This window comes from Bos indicus, chromosome 13 (assembly GCF_029378745.1).
Source record: "Bos indicus isolate NIAB-ARS_2022 breed Sahiwal x Tharparkar chromosome 13, NIAB-ARS_B.indTharparkar_mat_pri_1.0, whole genome shotgun sequence".
NCBI lineage: Eukaryota > Metazoa > Chordata > Mammalia > Artiodactyla > Bovidae > Bos > Bos indicus.
The window spans coordinates 23,984,189-24,000,208 of record NC_091772.1 but is presented as its reverse complement, the minus strand read 5'-3'; the positions used below and the strand labels follow the sequence as shown (position 1 = coordinate 24,000,208).

Genomic DNA, 16,020 nt, shown 5'->3' with positions numbered 1-16,020 from the left:
GAGACAGCAAAAGAGACAGATGTATAGAACAGTCTTTTGGACTCTGTGGGAGAGGGAGTGGGGGGATGATTTGGGAGAATGGCATTAAAACATGTATAATATCATATAAGAAACGAATCACCAGTCCAGGTTCAATGCAGGATACAGGATTCTCAGGGCTGGTGCACTGGGATGACCCAGAGGGATGCTATGGGGAGGGAGGTGGGAGGGGGGTTCAGGAAGGGGAACACGTGTACACCCGTGGTGGATGCATGTTGATGTATGGCAAAGCAATACAATATTGTAAAGTAAAAAAAAAAATTAAAAAAATAAATAAATAAAATAAAAATCCATTCATCTAATCTGCTTCCAAAAGTCTGAGAAGCAGATATCCAATCCTCGGCGAGTCTGCCAGAGCAGTGTTGTCCAGTGTAGTGTCCACCAGCCATATGGGGCTGGTCCAAGTTGAGGTGTGCTGTTAAGTGTGATAGACACACTGCATTTCAAAGACATAATATGAAAACAGCAAAATATGTTATTAAAATTTTCTATTGATTACATGTTACATTTATTTGGCTAAATAAAATATATTATTAAAACTAATCTGACCTGTTTCTTTTTGCCTTGTTATATGGCTACTAGGAAGTTATGTATGTAACTCTCACTATATTCTCTTAGATAGATTCTCTTAACTTTCCTGCTGGGCTGGTTAACATAGATCTTCACTTTGCCCACTCATGCTTAATTTTTCCAATTCCCATTGAAATATCACAGAATATTTTATGTTCTAGGGGTAAAAAGAATAATTATTTACTTTGATTTGTAAATTTGGGTTACATCTATACACATTTTACTTGGCCTTTTAAAAAACTAACACTCAACTGAATTATGAATTAATAACAGTGAATAGTGTAAAATGTTTTCATGTTAGAAATAGTAAAAGAAACACATCTAATATGGGCAAATGTGCAGAGTCAGTGTTCAGAGAATCATTGTCCAAACCACTATGGCTAAAGGAAATAAATACATCCTTTCTTGGGTTTATAGTCTTCCCCTTTGTCTGCTATTTCTGCTTTCTGTTGGGTATTTTTTCAGGATTGATATTCAAGCTGTGAAAAGCATTCTTCCATCAGCAGAGTCTGGCACAATGGCAGGCTCTTCAGATAGCAGGGTTGGCATTTTTTAAATTCACTCTGGATTTGTTAAGTGGTTTGCAGCTGAGAAGCTGGATGCACTGACTTTCCACTGTATGAATTTTAAAAATGCTCAGAGACAAGCATCTCCTGAAGAATTAAGATATTCTGTGGGCCATGTAATCAGCACATTATCAAAATATATGCTGTTTTGATTATTATAGTAATCTAAAAATTGCTAATTATATAATAGCATGCTAACTGAAACATAATTGCAGACAATACATTATTGATGTGTGTTCCTGTTATTGGCAAACTCTGGGACTTGTTACTGATTATTCCTGGGCAAATAGAAATTTGTCCCCAAAGTGTTAGACTCAGTCAAGGCTAGAAGCACTTAAGCAGGCTTAGAAAAATGACAGTTTTTTCCCATGAGAGTCACTGGGGAACATCTATCAATGAAGGGTATGAGAAAATTGGATACAGTAAGCAAGAGCGAGGAAGATTTGCAGTAAATGCATTCTTCTCTTTGCAGAGGTTCTAATCCTCCCCCTTCACCTGTTCAGTCCCACTAAAGAGCTCCCAGTTAGAACTTTTGTTCTTTTTATGTGTAACAATAACCATTTTTTTATGTGTTTTTGTTTTGTTTTTTTTGAGGTGGAACATTTTTAAAGTCTTTATTGAATTTGTTACAACACTGTTTCTGTTCTGTGTTTTGGCTTTTTGGCCACAAGTCATGTGGGATTCCCAGCTCCCCGACTAGGGATTGAACCTGCACTCCCTGCATTGGAAGACTAAGCCTTAACCACTGCACCATCAGGGGGAAGCCCCTGACACTAACCAGTTTTACATTTCATGTTGTTGTTGTTCGGTCACTCAGTTGTGTCCGACTCTTTGTGACCCCATGGACTGCAGCATGCCAGGCTTCCCGGTCCTTCATCATCTGCCGGAGCTTGCTCAAACTCATGTCCATTGAGTCACTGATGCCATCCAACCATCTCATCCTCTGTCATTTCATAGCCACTGGAAAAACCAAAGACTCAGCATTGGTAAGACGAACTTACTCTTTGAAAGCAGCTGGACCATCAAACAAATTTCGTTTGACATTGCACTTGACGCAAGGATTGCTCTTCCTGTGTCACTGTAAACAAGGTGTTCAGAACAAGAAGAGTGGGGAAAATAAGAAAAGGAGGGAAAAGGGAGGGAAAAGAGTCTGTCCAGTAGGGGAGGGAGGAGGAAGGAGAATGGAATGGTGCATCTCCTGGAAGTCCTGAAAATCATTGAGATGAGTTTATCTGATGATTTATCTAAATGGTATTATCAACTGTAAGCCAATCCAAATTCTTTGGAAATTTTTCTGACTGGAAAAAACAAGTAGAATGATAAAATACCTGTAGTGAAGTAGTGTTGATAATTGGACTTTGGAACCTCTTAGGTTAGGAAATTTAAATGTATTTTGATAATAGCAACTCAGAAGCCATATCTTCCAGGCTGCCTCCCCAACATACATTTCTTCTTATCATTGTTCTAGCAAGACCCCAACTTTCCCAGTAGCAAGGTTTAGGTGTGACCAACCTCACCCTCAGCTCCAGGCTGAGCCCTGATTGGCTTTAGTAATTCAAGATATCCTATTTCTTATGAGAATTATTTAAACTTTTATTATTTTGGCCACACTGAGCAGCATGTGGGATCTTAGTTTCCTGATCAGGGATTGAACCCACGCCCCCTGCACTGGAAGCGGAGTCTTAACCACTGAACTGACAGGAAATTCTCAAGATATCCCATTTTCCAAGCCACAGGGCTTGGTTCAGGAATAGACATGTGATCCAGCTGGTGCAGTGAGATACAAGAAGAGATGTTTAGGAGCTCTCTGGACAAGAACTGTGTGAACTTCCTATAAGGGGCTTGCCCTCTCCCCGGAGACACATGATCAAACCAGCAGTCCCAGTTGTAGCTGGCGGAAGTCTTGAGACCTTTACAGGAAATGCCCTGAAAATGAAGTTAACTCTATGACACACACAGAGGAGACAAAACGGGATGCTTGATAGCATCTTCATTTGGTAAATCTATTTTTTTGAGATACGTGTATTGTATCAAATGCACCATGTATATATATCTTCTTTTAAACATTTTATTTTGAAATAATTTTTAGACTTAAAGAAAAGCTGCAGAAGTACTCAGAGTTCCCATAGACCTCTACCCAGCTCCCTAATGTTACTACTGCTCAAAAGGTTATACTTTCTATCTTTAACTATCACTGGCCACCTTCAAACAGTATTACACCATTTCACACAGAGTGTGAGTCCACTTAATCCCTTCCTATCCTTCGTGCTCTTATCATCATACACTTGATTTCTCCACATGGTAAAAACCACAGATATGTCCTCACTGATTTTGTCTTGCAAAGTCAATTATTTTTTGAATAAGCGGAAAACTCATTCATATTTGCTCACGTATTTACTCTTTTCGGTATTCTTCATTCCTTCATGTAGATCTGAGTCTTTATTAGTTTTATTAAGGATCATCTTTCAATGGCCTGGAGAACGAATTTTCTTTAATATTTTTTGTAGTGTGGTTTTGCTACCCCATTAATTTTCCATTTCTCTGTTTGCTGAACATTTCTTTATTTTTGTCTGTCTTTTTGGAAGACATTTTTCCTAGATTTAGAACTCCAGGTTCACATTTTCCCTCTTTGATCACTTTAGAAATGTTGTTTGTCTTCCAGTTTGCATTTTTTCTGATGATTCAGTGATATATATTTTCTTCCTATATGTAATGTCTTCCCACCTCTTATCCTCATACTGATTTTTAAAATTATTATTTCTTTTAAATATTTATTTGTCTGCATCGGGTCTCCATTGCAGTACGTGGGATCTTTAGTTTCGGCACATGGGATCTAGTTCCCTGGCAAGGGATTGAACCCAGGCCCCTGCTTTGGGAGCATGGAGTCTTAGCCATTGGACCCCCAGGGAAGTCCCCCTCATACTGCTTTTAAAATTATAAGTTTATCATGGTTTCTCAACAGTTTGGTTATGATTTTTTTTTTCACTTGATTTGAAAATTTGGGAGCTATGATTTTTTCAGACATCTTTTTCTTCAGATGACTTCTGTCTCCCGCTTTTCCCTCTTTTTCCACACTCCAGTTACAGGAATCTGGACCACCTGATATTCACTGTCCTACGGGGTGTCAACACTTTGTTCATTCCCATTTTTCATGTCCCATTATAGTTTGTTACAAGACATCGAATATATTAAATAGTTCCCTACTCTGTTCATTTTTTTTTCTTTTTTTCCTCTTCTTGTTTCGGTTTGGGTGATTTGTTTTTTCCAGTGCTTTTAAGTCCATTGATCTTTCTTTCCCCCTGAATGTCTAATCTACCGCTAATATAATCCAATAAATGTTTTATTTTATATATTGTATTTTTCACCTCTGAGAGATTCCATTTCATTCTTTTTAAATATACTTTTTTCTCCTCACTATGTTTCTGCTTTCTGTTAGATACTTGAACATATTTATAATAGTGGGTGTTAAAGGCTTTTTCTGCTGATTCCATCATTGCTCTCATTCCTGGACCTTTTTCTACTTTTTGCCCCTTTATTGACTGGTTTGCTTATTGGGTGCTGGATATTGTGAGTATTATGTTGCTGAGTATCTGAATTTTTTTTTCTTTTTGTGAAGGGTGTTGAGCTTTGTTTTGATTACAGGCAGTTATTTGCAAGTCAGTTTCACCCTTTAAAGCTTGTTTATTAGCTTTTTTCAGGTATGTCTAGAGTAGTCTTTAATCAGAGACTAATTTAATTCTACTACTAATATGTAACACTTCTGGAATCTCTAACCATTGCTCCAAGTGTTCAGCATGGTCTTGGCATTCTGCAAAATCAGAACCTGAATATCTCCCAGCCATGCATGATGCCTGGGAATTGCTCAGCTTATAAAATACACAGATTTACACATTTCTCTGTCTCTGTCTCCTACATATCCAAGTTTCTCTGGAACTCTGTCTCTGCTGGTCCTCTCTCTGCACCCTGGTCTGAAAGAGGCTGCTAGTTCCCAAACATGCCATCTCTGTTCAGCTGAGGAGCTTGCCCCACAGCTTCCAGCTTCTAAGCCACATGATCTCCATGCCCATCCTGACAAATAGATGCTTCATTCCTGCTTCTTCCCAAGTATGTCAGTTCCAATTAAGTTGTATTGTTGGAACTTAGAGTCCCTGGTGGCTCAGATGGTAAAGAATCTGCCTGCAATGTAGAAGACACAGATTCGATCCCTGGATTAGAAAGATCCCCTGGAGGAGGAAATGGCAACCCACTCCAGCATTCTCGCTTGGAGAATTCCATGGACAGAGGAGAAGAGTCTTTGGACAGGACTGAGGAACTAACACTTTCACTTTCAAATCATACCTGGGACCCTAGGTCGTGCTTTGCTTTCAGTCTCTGAACTCAGTCTTTGGGGGAAAGACTTTTTTACTTCTCCAGCTCTGTCCCTTCTCTCACTGTCCCCAGATGTGGTTCACTGTCCCTAGACTATAAGGAGTTTGCTGTCTCTGCCCATCATTGACTGAGGTGAATGGGGATGTTCCTCCACCAGGTGTCCTAGCTCTCACCTCCCTGGACCTGCTCTGAAGTTAATACATACGGGAATCCATGCAGGTTGAAGCAGTTCTCAACCGGAAGAGGTTTGTACATCTACAGAGTTGGGATTTACTGGGATCAGCATATGGGAAGGTAACTTCCCTCCATGGGTTCCTAGAATATCTAAAATCAAACAAGACTCACCACTTAAGGGAATCCATTTCTTCCTGAGCCTGCCCTACCCATGAAAAAATTTCTATTTTTCCATTAACATTCTTTTGACTTTATTTCTTGCAAATAAATGCCCTAACTTTTCAGGCACAGAGAGCATTCACAGCTTCCCTGCCCAGAGTTACCCCACAGTGAAGCTGACCTGCTGGACACACCCTGGTGTGGGTGCGTACTAAGCCACTTCAGTCGTGTCTGACTCTTTGAAACCCCATGGACTGTAGCCTGCCAGGCTCCTCTGCCCATGGGATTCTGCAGGCAAGAATACTAGAGTGGGTTGCCATGCCCTCCTCCAGGAGATTGTTCTGACCCAGGGATCGAACCCGCCACGTCTCTTACATCTCCTGCTTTGGCAGGCGGGCTCTTTATCACTAGCACCACTGGGGAAGCCCTTGGAGAACCTCAGATCCAATTACTTCTCCAATTCTGAGAGAAAGAGGCAGATGGACCAACGACAGGGGAAGGAAAACCCTAGTGCACAAACATTTCACAAAATACGTCAACAACCTAGACAAGAGGATGGCCCACTTTATAGTTAAAATTTTTCCAATATGTGAATCACGGGACCTCCCCCACCCTTTTAAGCTTCTTTTCCAACATAATTCTATAAAACGGACTGTGTCAAGTGACAACCCCCAGTAGTAGACGATCGTGTATTTCTGTCAAGAGGGAACTGTTGTAATATGGTTGTGTTCTACAAGGCTGGAGATATGATTCTAATTACCTCATTTTTCTTTTACTTTCTTTTATTCGGTGGCACACTAATCACTCCAGATCTAGATTCTCTGTGGAAGGAACTGATATTGTGCTCCAAGTGATTTTCTCTGTTTCTCTCTACCTTTATCTGGGTAAGAGGCAATAGTTTGTCTACGAAAGTGTGTTACTCCACTATTACATTTTAGAAACCAAGACCTCTTAGAGCTGTCTAATATGTATCACTTATTTTCAGAGCTGCTTTATTCCTGAGGGCGAAAAAAAAAAAAGAGAGAGATAGCTGACCTAGGCCCCTGGCTAGCTGACAAAACCCTAACTGATTTTTCTTTTCTTAATTTAAAAGATGGCAAAATGATTTTTCTTTTTTTAATTTAAAAGAAGGTGATTTATCTGTGATGAATGGTCAAAAAATAAATGATCAGAAGGCCATGTACAATCAATTTGCCCAAGAGTCTGGGTGAAGCACTGGACAAGCACACAGATTGCAGAGGATTGAATCCTGGCTTTTAAATTGAGTTTATGTCTAACTTTAGGCATAGTATTTTATCCTTCTGATCTGTAAAAGGGAATAATAATTTCTAACTCACAGATTTGTAAGGATCATGCGAGAAAGGTTTTAAATGCATCTGTTACACGGTATTCATTTTTTTCTGTTAGTTTTTATTATATGTTTCCCAAAACATAAACTGTTCTGAAGAATCCTGTGCCTGTGTGCTAAGTTCCTTCAGTCGTGTCCAACTCTTTGCAACCTAATGGTCTGTAGTCCACCAGGCTGAAGAACAACCTTATACTAATGCTTACAAAGCTTAATTTTTATCCTTTGGGGCAATCAAGTTGATTAAAAATGTGCAATAAAATGTTTGACATAGAGTTTTTAACTAATTTTAACATTAGTACTGAAATAGAAAAAAGTTATATGTTGACCAGAGAGATAGTTAGAAAATATTCAAAACCAGAAGAAACCATGAAATATTATTTTAAATGTTTTATTACCAATTTTTGCTTTGTTTTATTATGAAGGGAAATAAACATGAAAAGAGCAAATCTCATTCATAAACATTTGCCCAGAGACAGCAATATTTAAAGCAGCAATAGATAACTTTATCAGAAGTTTTGTGGAGCGTTTTTTCCCACTGACTTCAATTATGATTTCAAGAAAAAAAATTAGTAGTATGTCTTAAATTCTGTTTCAGGCCTATTCTATTTCAAGTTCATGCCATCTGTGTTTAAGACTGCTAGACCCAAATAACCATCAATAGTTACTTAGGAGCCAGTAAATAAACTATGGTACATCCACAGAACAAATGTCTACAGTTGAAAAGGACCCCTTTGTGCTAATATGGGAAACCTCACCCTAGTAGTAAATGAAAAAGTGAAATGTAAAACAGTGTAAACCTTATACTGGGTGGCAAGTACATAAATCTGTATCTGTTGTATGCACAGTAAGTCATACAGGAAGAACACAGAAGAAGCTCCCTGGCATCTACTATGGAGGAAAAAAGGGTGGATAGGCACAAAAATAGGAGTGAGATTTTGTAACATATATATGTTAATAATATTTTGATTTTTAAAAATGTGATGGAAACTTATGAGAATATAGCTTTTTAAGGCCATGAAAATGACAGGAAAAAAATACTATTTAGTGGAAAAGAAGGTTCCAGAGACGTACACACAACATGATGCCAGTTTTGAAAAATTGCAAATTTCTGTGTTCATATGCACAGAAATATGCAGTGGAATTTTCACCAAAATTGTAATGCATGGTAAAATTTCAGGTCATTTTGGCTTTCATAGTTATACTTTTCTAAATAATTTGAGTATTTTTTATTTAAAAACAATAAAATGGGACTTCGCTAGTGGTCCAGTCATTAAGATTTAGCCTTCCAATGAAGGGGGTGCCTGTTTGATCCCTGTTCAGGGATCCCACATGCCTCAGGGCCAAATTTCCAAACCAAAAAACAGAAACAATGTTGTAACAAATTCAATAAAGGCTTTAAAAATAGTCCACATAAAAATTTTTTTAATTAAAAAAAATAAAAACAGTTAAACTATTAATAAAGGCTGATAAAAATCTAAAAATCATAGGCAAAAAGAAAAAAAAGCAGGAGAAAGAAAAGAGAATGGAAGAGGAGATGAGAAACAAGTATGGCTGTAAAAATTCACGTCTTCAACTCCTTCAAGTGTATGCTCACATTTCACCTTGTCTGATCTCACGAGTCTATTAACAGTGTGATCTATACCCCACTGCCTACCCATCTAATTCCCCTTATTCAATATTTCTATTTTTCCATAGTATGTATCACCTTGCAGCACAGTATTTTAACCTATTTGTTTAAGTACATTTAAAAGAGCCTGGCATTTAGATGTTCTATCAACGTTTGTTGAGTGAATAAATGAGGTCTCCACTGAAGGTTGGTGTTCCACTGAACTGAACAATAAAACTTGCTTCATTAAGTGACATCCTTGTTGAAGAAGGCTGAGAGTTTTCCTCACTTTGAATTTGCAGTTTATATGCAGAGTACATCATGAGAAACGCTGGGCTGGAAGAAGCACAAGCTGGAATCAAGATTGCCGGGAAAAATATCAATAACCTCAGATATGCAGATGACACCACCCTTATGGCAGAAAGTAAAGAGGAACTAAAAAGCCTCTTGATGAAAGTGAAAGAGGAGAGTGAAAAAGTTGGCTTAAAGCTCAACATTCAGAAAATGAAGATCATGGCCTCTGGTCCCATCACTTCATGGGAAACAGATAGGGAAACAGTGGAAACAGTGTCAGACTTTATTTTGGGGGCTCCAAAATCACTGCAGATGATGACTGCAGCCATGAAATTAAAAGACGCTTACTCCTAGGAAGGAAAGTTATGACCAACCTAGATAGCATATTCAAAAGCAGAGACATTACTTTGCCAACAAACGTCCGTCTAGTCAAGGCTATGGTTTTTCCAGTACTCATGTGAGAGTTGGACTGTGAAGAAAGCTGAGTGTCGAAGAATTGATGCTTTTGAACTGTGGTGCTAGAGAAGACTCTTGAGAGTCCCTTGAACTGCAAGGAGATCCTACCAGTCCATTCTAAAGAAGATCAGTCCTGGGTGTTCTTTGGAAGGAATGATGCTAAAGCTGAAACTCCAGTACTTTGGCTACCTCATGCGAAGAGTTGACTCATTGGAAAAGACTCTGATGCTGGGAGGGATTGGGGGCAAGAGGAGAAGGGGACAACAGAGGATGAGATGGCTGGATGGCATCACTGACTCGATGGACGTGAGTTTGAGTGAACTCCGGGAGTTGGTGATGGACAGGGAAGCCTGGCATGCTGCGATTCATGGGGTTGCAAAGAGTAGGACACGACTGAGCGACTGATCTGATCTGATATATCCCTTTCCTGCTGAGCCTCCCTACCTTCATCTAGTCTCACCCACTGAGGTCATCACAGAGCACCAGGCTAGGTTCCCTGTGTTATTTAGCAACTTCCCACTGTTTTACAGATGGTAATATATATATGACAATGCTGCTTTCTCAATTCATCCCACCCTCATTGTCCCCCTTAATGGACATGAGTTTAAGTAAATTCCGGGAGTTGGTGATGGACAGGGAGCCCTGGCGTGCTGCGATTCATGGGGTTGCAAAGAGTCAGACAGGACTGAATGACTGAACTGAACTGAACACAGAAACATAGTTTGTTAAGTCTTTGAGAAATGGTTCAAAGGTAAGAAAGTTTGTAAATACATTCTGTACATTCTCATAAGTCCCTAAGGAAGTGGTGGATGAGTTTTCAAACAAGTAAATTGAGTCACCTGTTCCCTTCTTTTTCATTCTGTTTTCCATGGTTCCTATCATCTTTCCCTTATTTTCTTATTTGAGATGGATTTTGTTCTTGTTGTGATTGGGAACTTAGCAATATGAGGTCATACGGAGGGGGAAGGGTATAGGATCTGAATGGGTTTGGGGCTGGAAATTGACACCTCAAGAGCAGTGGTCCTGTGTTTCCCTGGTGGTCCAGTGGTTAAGAATCTACCTTGCAATGCAGGGCCCACTGGTTAGATCCCTGGTCTGAAAAGATCCCACATGCTGCTTGGTAACTGAGCCAGTGTTCCACAATACTGAGCTCATGTGCCGCAATTACTAAAAAGCCTGTGTGTATGCCCTAGAGTTTGTCCTCTGCAAGAAGAGAAATCCCCTCAGTGAGAAGCCCTCACACTGTAGCTAGAGAGTAGCCCTCACTGGCTGCAACTTAGAAAGCCTGAGCATAGCAATGAGGACCCAGTGCAGCCCAAAATAAGTAAATATCTTTTTAAAAGAGCAGGGGTCCTCAACCTCTGGGATCTGATACCTGGTGGCCTGAGATGAAGCTGATGTAATAATAATAGAAATAAAGTGCACCTAAAGAAGATACACCCACTCCAGTATTCTTGCCTAGAAAATCCCATGGACGGAGGAGCCTGGTAGGCTGCAGACCATGGGGTCGCTAGAGTCGGACACGACTGAGCGACTTCACTTTCACTTTTCACTTTCATGCACTGGAGAAGGAAATGGCAACCCACTCCAGTGTTCTTGCCTGGAGAATCCCAGGGATGGGAAGCCTGGTGAGCTGCCATCTATGAGGTCGCACAGAGTCGGACACGACTAAAGCGACGCAGAAGCAGCAAAGAAGATACAAGAATAAGAATGGTTGGGCAGGAAAACACGCTTTGGGAGCGAGAGGCTGAGTCCCGTGGAGCACGCCGTTGCCCACTGGGCTCTTCCACGCACGTTCTTCCCCTCTGCCTCCGCGCCCGGGTCAAAAAAAAAAAGAATGGTTGGGCAGAAGGAGTCCAAAGTGAGGCTCTTGAGAGAAGAACTTAGGAAATGTTCTGAGTCATCATTTTTTAAGACACGTTTGCAGAATATAAATTCCCACAGTTATTAATACATTTTATGTAAACAAGAAGGGTTCTGTATTCAAATCAGTTAAAGAAACAGTGAGTTAGATGGCGTTTCTTTACCACAAGACTTCCCAGAGTCTTTAAGACGCTGCCATAAAATGTGAATCTCCAAGAGGAGCTTTTCTTTGCAGCATTTCCCTTTTCTCTCTTTCTCTTTTTCTCCTAGAACCCATTTCTCTGCAGATCATCTTGCAGGACAACTCTTCCACTTGATAGAGGGGGCTGGTTAGAACTGGTCCCAGGTTTCTGCCCTGCAGTTTGGGGTTCATATCAGAGCTCCAAAGCCAGAGGGTCAGGGTGAGCCTAATCCTCCATGGAGTGGCAGCAGAGCAGAGTGGACAGGTGGACTTGAAAGCCAAATAGATCTGGTTTGGAAGGCTCCCAAGACCACTTTTGAGTTGGGCAGTTTGGAGCAAATGACTTAATCTTCTGCAGTCTTGCATTTCTTCCTCTATGAAATGGGCCTCCTACTGCCTAGGGTAGTGGTGAGGAGTTAAATGAAATTATTACAAAGCACTTAGCATAGTGCTCATCAAAGTAAAATTTCAATAAACGGTAATCAGATCAGATCAGATCAGTCGCTCAGTTGTGTCTGACTCTTTGCGACCCCATGAATCGCAGCACGCTAGGCCTCCCTGTCCATCACCAACACCCGGAGTTCACTGAGACTCACGCCCATCGAGTCAGTGATGCCATCCAGCCATCTCATCCTCTGTCGTCCCCTTCTCTTGCCCCCAATCCCTCCCAGTATCAGAGTCTTTTCCAATGAGTCAACTCTTCGCATGAGGTGGCCAAAGTACTGGAGTTTCAGCTTTAGCATCATTCCTTCCAAAGAAATCCCAGGGCTGATTACCTAATAGTTGTATTTAATTTTGGGAAGGGTCTAGGTTTTTTCTTTCTTTGGTCATCCTATGTGACATATGGGATCTTAGTTCCCCAACCAGGGATTGAACCTGCACCCCCTGCATTGAAAGCTTGGAGTCTGAACCACTGGACTGCCAAGGAAGTCCCAGGGGTGGGTCTAGGTTTTGTTTGTTAGTGTTGATGTTCTTTAGGCTGGTCCAGCTCTTCACTGGGGTGGAGTGTTTTGCAACTCAAGGGGCATCCCCGTTTCCAAATTTCTCTCTTGACTTGCGGTGTCTGCAGTGGCAGAAATCATTTCAGATCCCGCGCCCCCCCACCCCCCCGAACAATGGGCTCAGGCTATTGCTTTCCTCCAGATCTAATTGGAGAAGCTCAGGCCCGGGTCCCGGTGAGCTTGCAAGTAAAAAGAGGCAACACCTCCTGCCATGAGGTGCTGCAGGAAGCTGTCGCTCACAATATCTTTATTTCTTCTTCCTTTATCCTGCCTTTGCAGGACATGCAAAACATCATCACAAAGGCTGACCTTTAGTTAATGTAGCAAACTATATTAGAAAAGGGAGTTGAGCAGATAATTACTTCTTCTATGTTGCCATTTTTTTCATCACATTTTTTTCATTTTATGTTAGCTAAGACTTTTTATAAATTCCATAGAGAAAATGAATAGTCTTGTGATAATGTGGCATCTTTTTGGGCCCAGTGCATTAGCCTGCTGATACATAAGAGGCTATTTATTATCAGGAATTCATATTACCTATAACAATCATTATTGAAAACATAGCTGTCTTAGCCTGGTCTAGATAACCCTGCATGGGTAGTGCCAGCATATCAAAGCATTTGATTTGCATGTTAATTCAATCTAATTTTTCCTAAACTGCCTTGTTCTTTTTAAATGTGTGGTTTATCCAAAAATACTTGCTTGCATATGCTTTTCCTGCTCATAACCGGGTTGTTTGGAGCTGCCTCATAGGATCCAGGCAAATGGTTATTTCCCATTTCCTCTAATAGGGCACTCCTGGTGGGCTGCCGTCTATGGGGTCGCATAGAGTCCGACACGACTGGAGCGACTTAGCAGCAACTGCAGCAGAGTTACTACTGGATACGTCCAGATATTTTGTCCAAGTTTGAAAGAGGTGGGTGTAACTTGCTCTTCCATGTGCTTATGAAAATTGATATGAATGCTTTTTTTAAAAAAATCCACAGGGATTTCCTTTTTTCTCCAAAAAGACATCTTTATCCCTAGCTTTCAGGCTGATTTTTCAGTCTTTTAAGCATTTAAATCAATTATAATTTCAAATAAGAAAGAAAAAAATGTGTTTAAAATCAAATTATTTGCCAAAAAGAAAATCCAACTTGGATCTGAACTCTCCTGAATTGTTCACTCAGTCAACAAATATTTATTGAGCACTGGCTGTTGTGCTCATTACATAAGATGCCGAGAGTGAAATAAAGATAAATTAGTCACCATCACTTTCCGCAGCAGTCCTATAGTTCCATGGGTGAAACAAGACAGATGCAACTGTATGTAGCAACACAAAGGGATCATAGGGATGAAAGAGAAGGAAAGGAAATAAAGTGCCATCCATCATAACTCAGACAAGGAAGAGATTAATTCTTCCTGCAGGAGGATTTGTACATGCTGAGGCATATCCCTTCCAGCATTTTCTGACTCTTTCCATCAATTCTTGGTAATGCCTTCACTCTATGCCATGATTGGTTTAAAAATGAGGACCAGACATCTCACAGTCCCACGTGCTTCTGAAGGGACCCTGAGGTACACATTATATGAAGCGAAGTGAAAGTGGCTCAGTCATGTCCCAGTCTTTGCGACCCCATGGACTGTAGTCTGCCAGGCTCCTCTGTCCATGGGATTCTCCAGGCAAGAATACTGGAGTGGGTTGCCATTTCCTCCTTCAAGGGATCTTCCTGACCCTGGGATCAAACCTGGGTCTCCTGCATTGCAGGCAGATTCTTTATCATTTGAGCCACCAGGGAAGTCCTGCAAGAACTTTAAAAAACAAAAACAAAAACATACTAATCAAGGTGTTGATTTTTAATCTAAAAGTTTAATTTTTTGTTGCATATATTAACTTAGAAATACCTCTCTTCGACATTAGTATCTACAAAAATTTAACCTAAGCTTTGAAACACTAGAGAAGTAATTTTCTTAATGCTGCTAAAGGGCAGAATAAAGATGATCAAGGCCTGACACAGGAGATGTAGACAACAACGAAGGCTGAAAATGTTTGCAAACAGATACTCTAGAATACAGCGCTGTCATGAAGGAAACTCAGAACGCATGAGTCACTTCCTCACCCAGGAGTAGGAAGGCCAACACCAGCCCGCTGATGAAGAGCAAAATTTAAAATAACCTAACTAAATTGGTGAAGTGGTCAGAATTCTTTTTTAAGTTCGCTGAAGATAAATGCAGGGTGTCCCTTCAGGACAGGGAAATGAACTCTGCAAAAAGGAGAGGAAAAGTGACTGGTTACAGGCAAGGATGTCTAAACAGGAGCCAGCAATGAAAATAGATAAGCTGGAGTCAGTCATAACAACAGCTTTTTCAAAACTGGGTGGTGGTGTTAGGATGTGAAAACAAGAGCCTGGAGGGGCGGTGAGGTCCCCTCCCTTTATGCTTGTTTTTCTCAAACTTTCCTGGAGCACAGGGTCCATTCCTGAGTTCTGTAGTTAGAAGGACTCTAAGAACTTGGGGAAGATTCTATCCCTAAATTCAGCCAGGATTAGAAAGTAAGAGCTATGCAAAACAGGGTCTGCGATGGTCCAGAAGAGAAAGTCAAGAGGTAACTTGACTGATTGGTGTCCTTCATATATATATAAAATTCTGCTGTTCTTTAGTTTCACTAGGGAGTAAACACACTGTTTTAGCTGTAATATGAATATTTGGGGTTAACTATTCAGAGAACTGTCTCAAATGGAGTCCAAACCGTAGTTCAGGCACACTTTTCTCTAATCTGAAAGCCCTCCTTTCTTGGGACTGGGGAGGGTGGTGGTGAGAGGCCTACATGGGGTGGGCACCCTTCTTTTCCTGGTTTGAATTGGCTTAACACTGGTAGAGATTTGCAGCTATTCTTTTCTTTTTCTTATGATTTTTAAGGCATTCTTCCTCTGGGGTACAGTAGCAGTCCTCCTGGCTCCTTGCTTCCGCTTCCATCCCATGCTATTTTTGCCTCTTGCAAAAAAAAAAAAAAAAAAAATTCACTTTTATGACCTTCTTGGTTTTCATTTCTGCATCCTCTCTGTCAGTGTCATCCATCAGCTTCTTGGTCCCCCCCTCCCCTTTTTCAAAGTCTTGGCGTCTGGCCTATAAGCCCTACCACCATTCCCAGTAGCTTCCCTGCACATGTGAAAATACATTTGATCAAATGGCCACTCACTCCTCAAGTTCTCATCTCCAGGACTCTACTCCAGGTCATCAACTCCAGTGCACATGCATTGCCTGGGTGTTGCATCACTCGAAACTCCTCCATCTTCAGAATTTTTGATGCAAACAATCTCTGCGCATCACTTCTTCCCCTTCTGCTCAGTTGCTCCCCTGACATCATTCTTCAGCCTCATCCAGACTTCAGTTCTTTGCACCAGCCTTAGGTTCAC

General features: G+C 40.8%; 1 long non-coding RNA gene across 3 annotated transcripts in view; it reads left to right on the top strand.

The window, feature by feature from the left end:
- The window catches only part of LOC139186456 (uncharacterized), a 331,485-nt gene that overhangs the window by 255,187 nt on the left and 60,278 nt on the right, over positions 1–16,020 (top strand). The window contains exon 4 of one of the 3 annotated variants that reach the window (XR_011570009.1): positions 13,417–13,541. The exons of the other annotated variants lie outside the window; for them this stretch is intronic. This is a non-coding gene — a long non-coding RNA (uncharacterized lncRNA). The remainder of the gene's footprint in view (positions 1–13,416; positions 13,542–16,020) is intronic. 3 annotated transcript variants of the gene reach the window in all.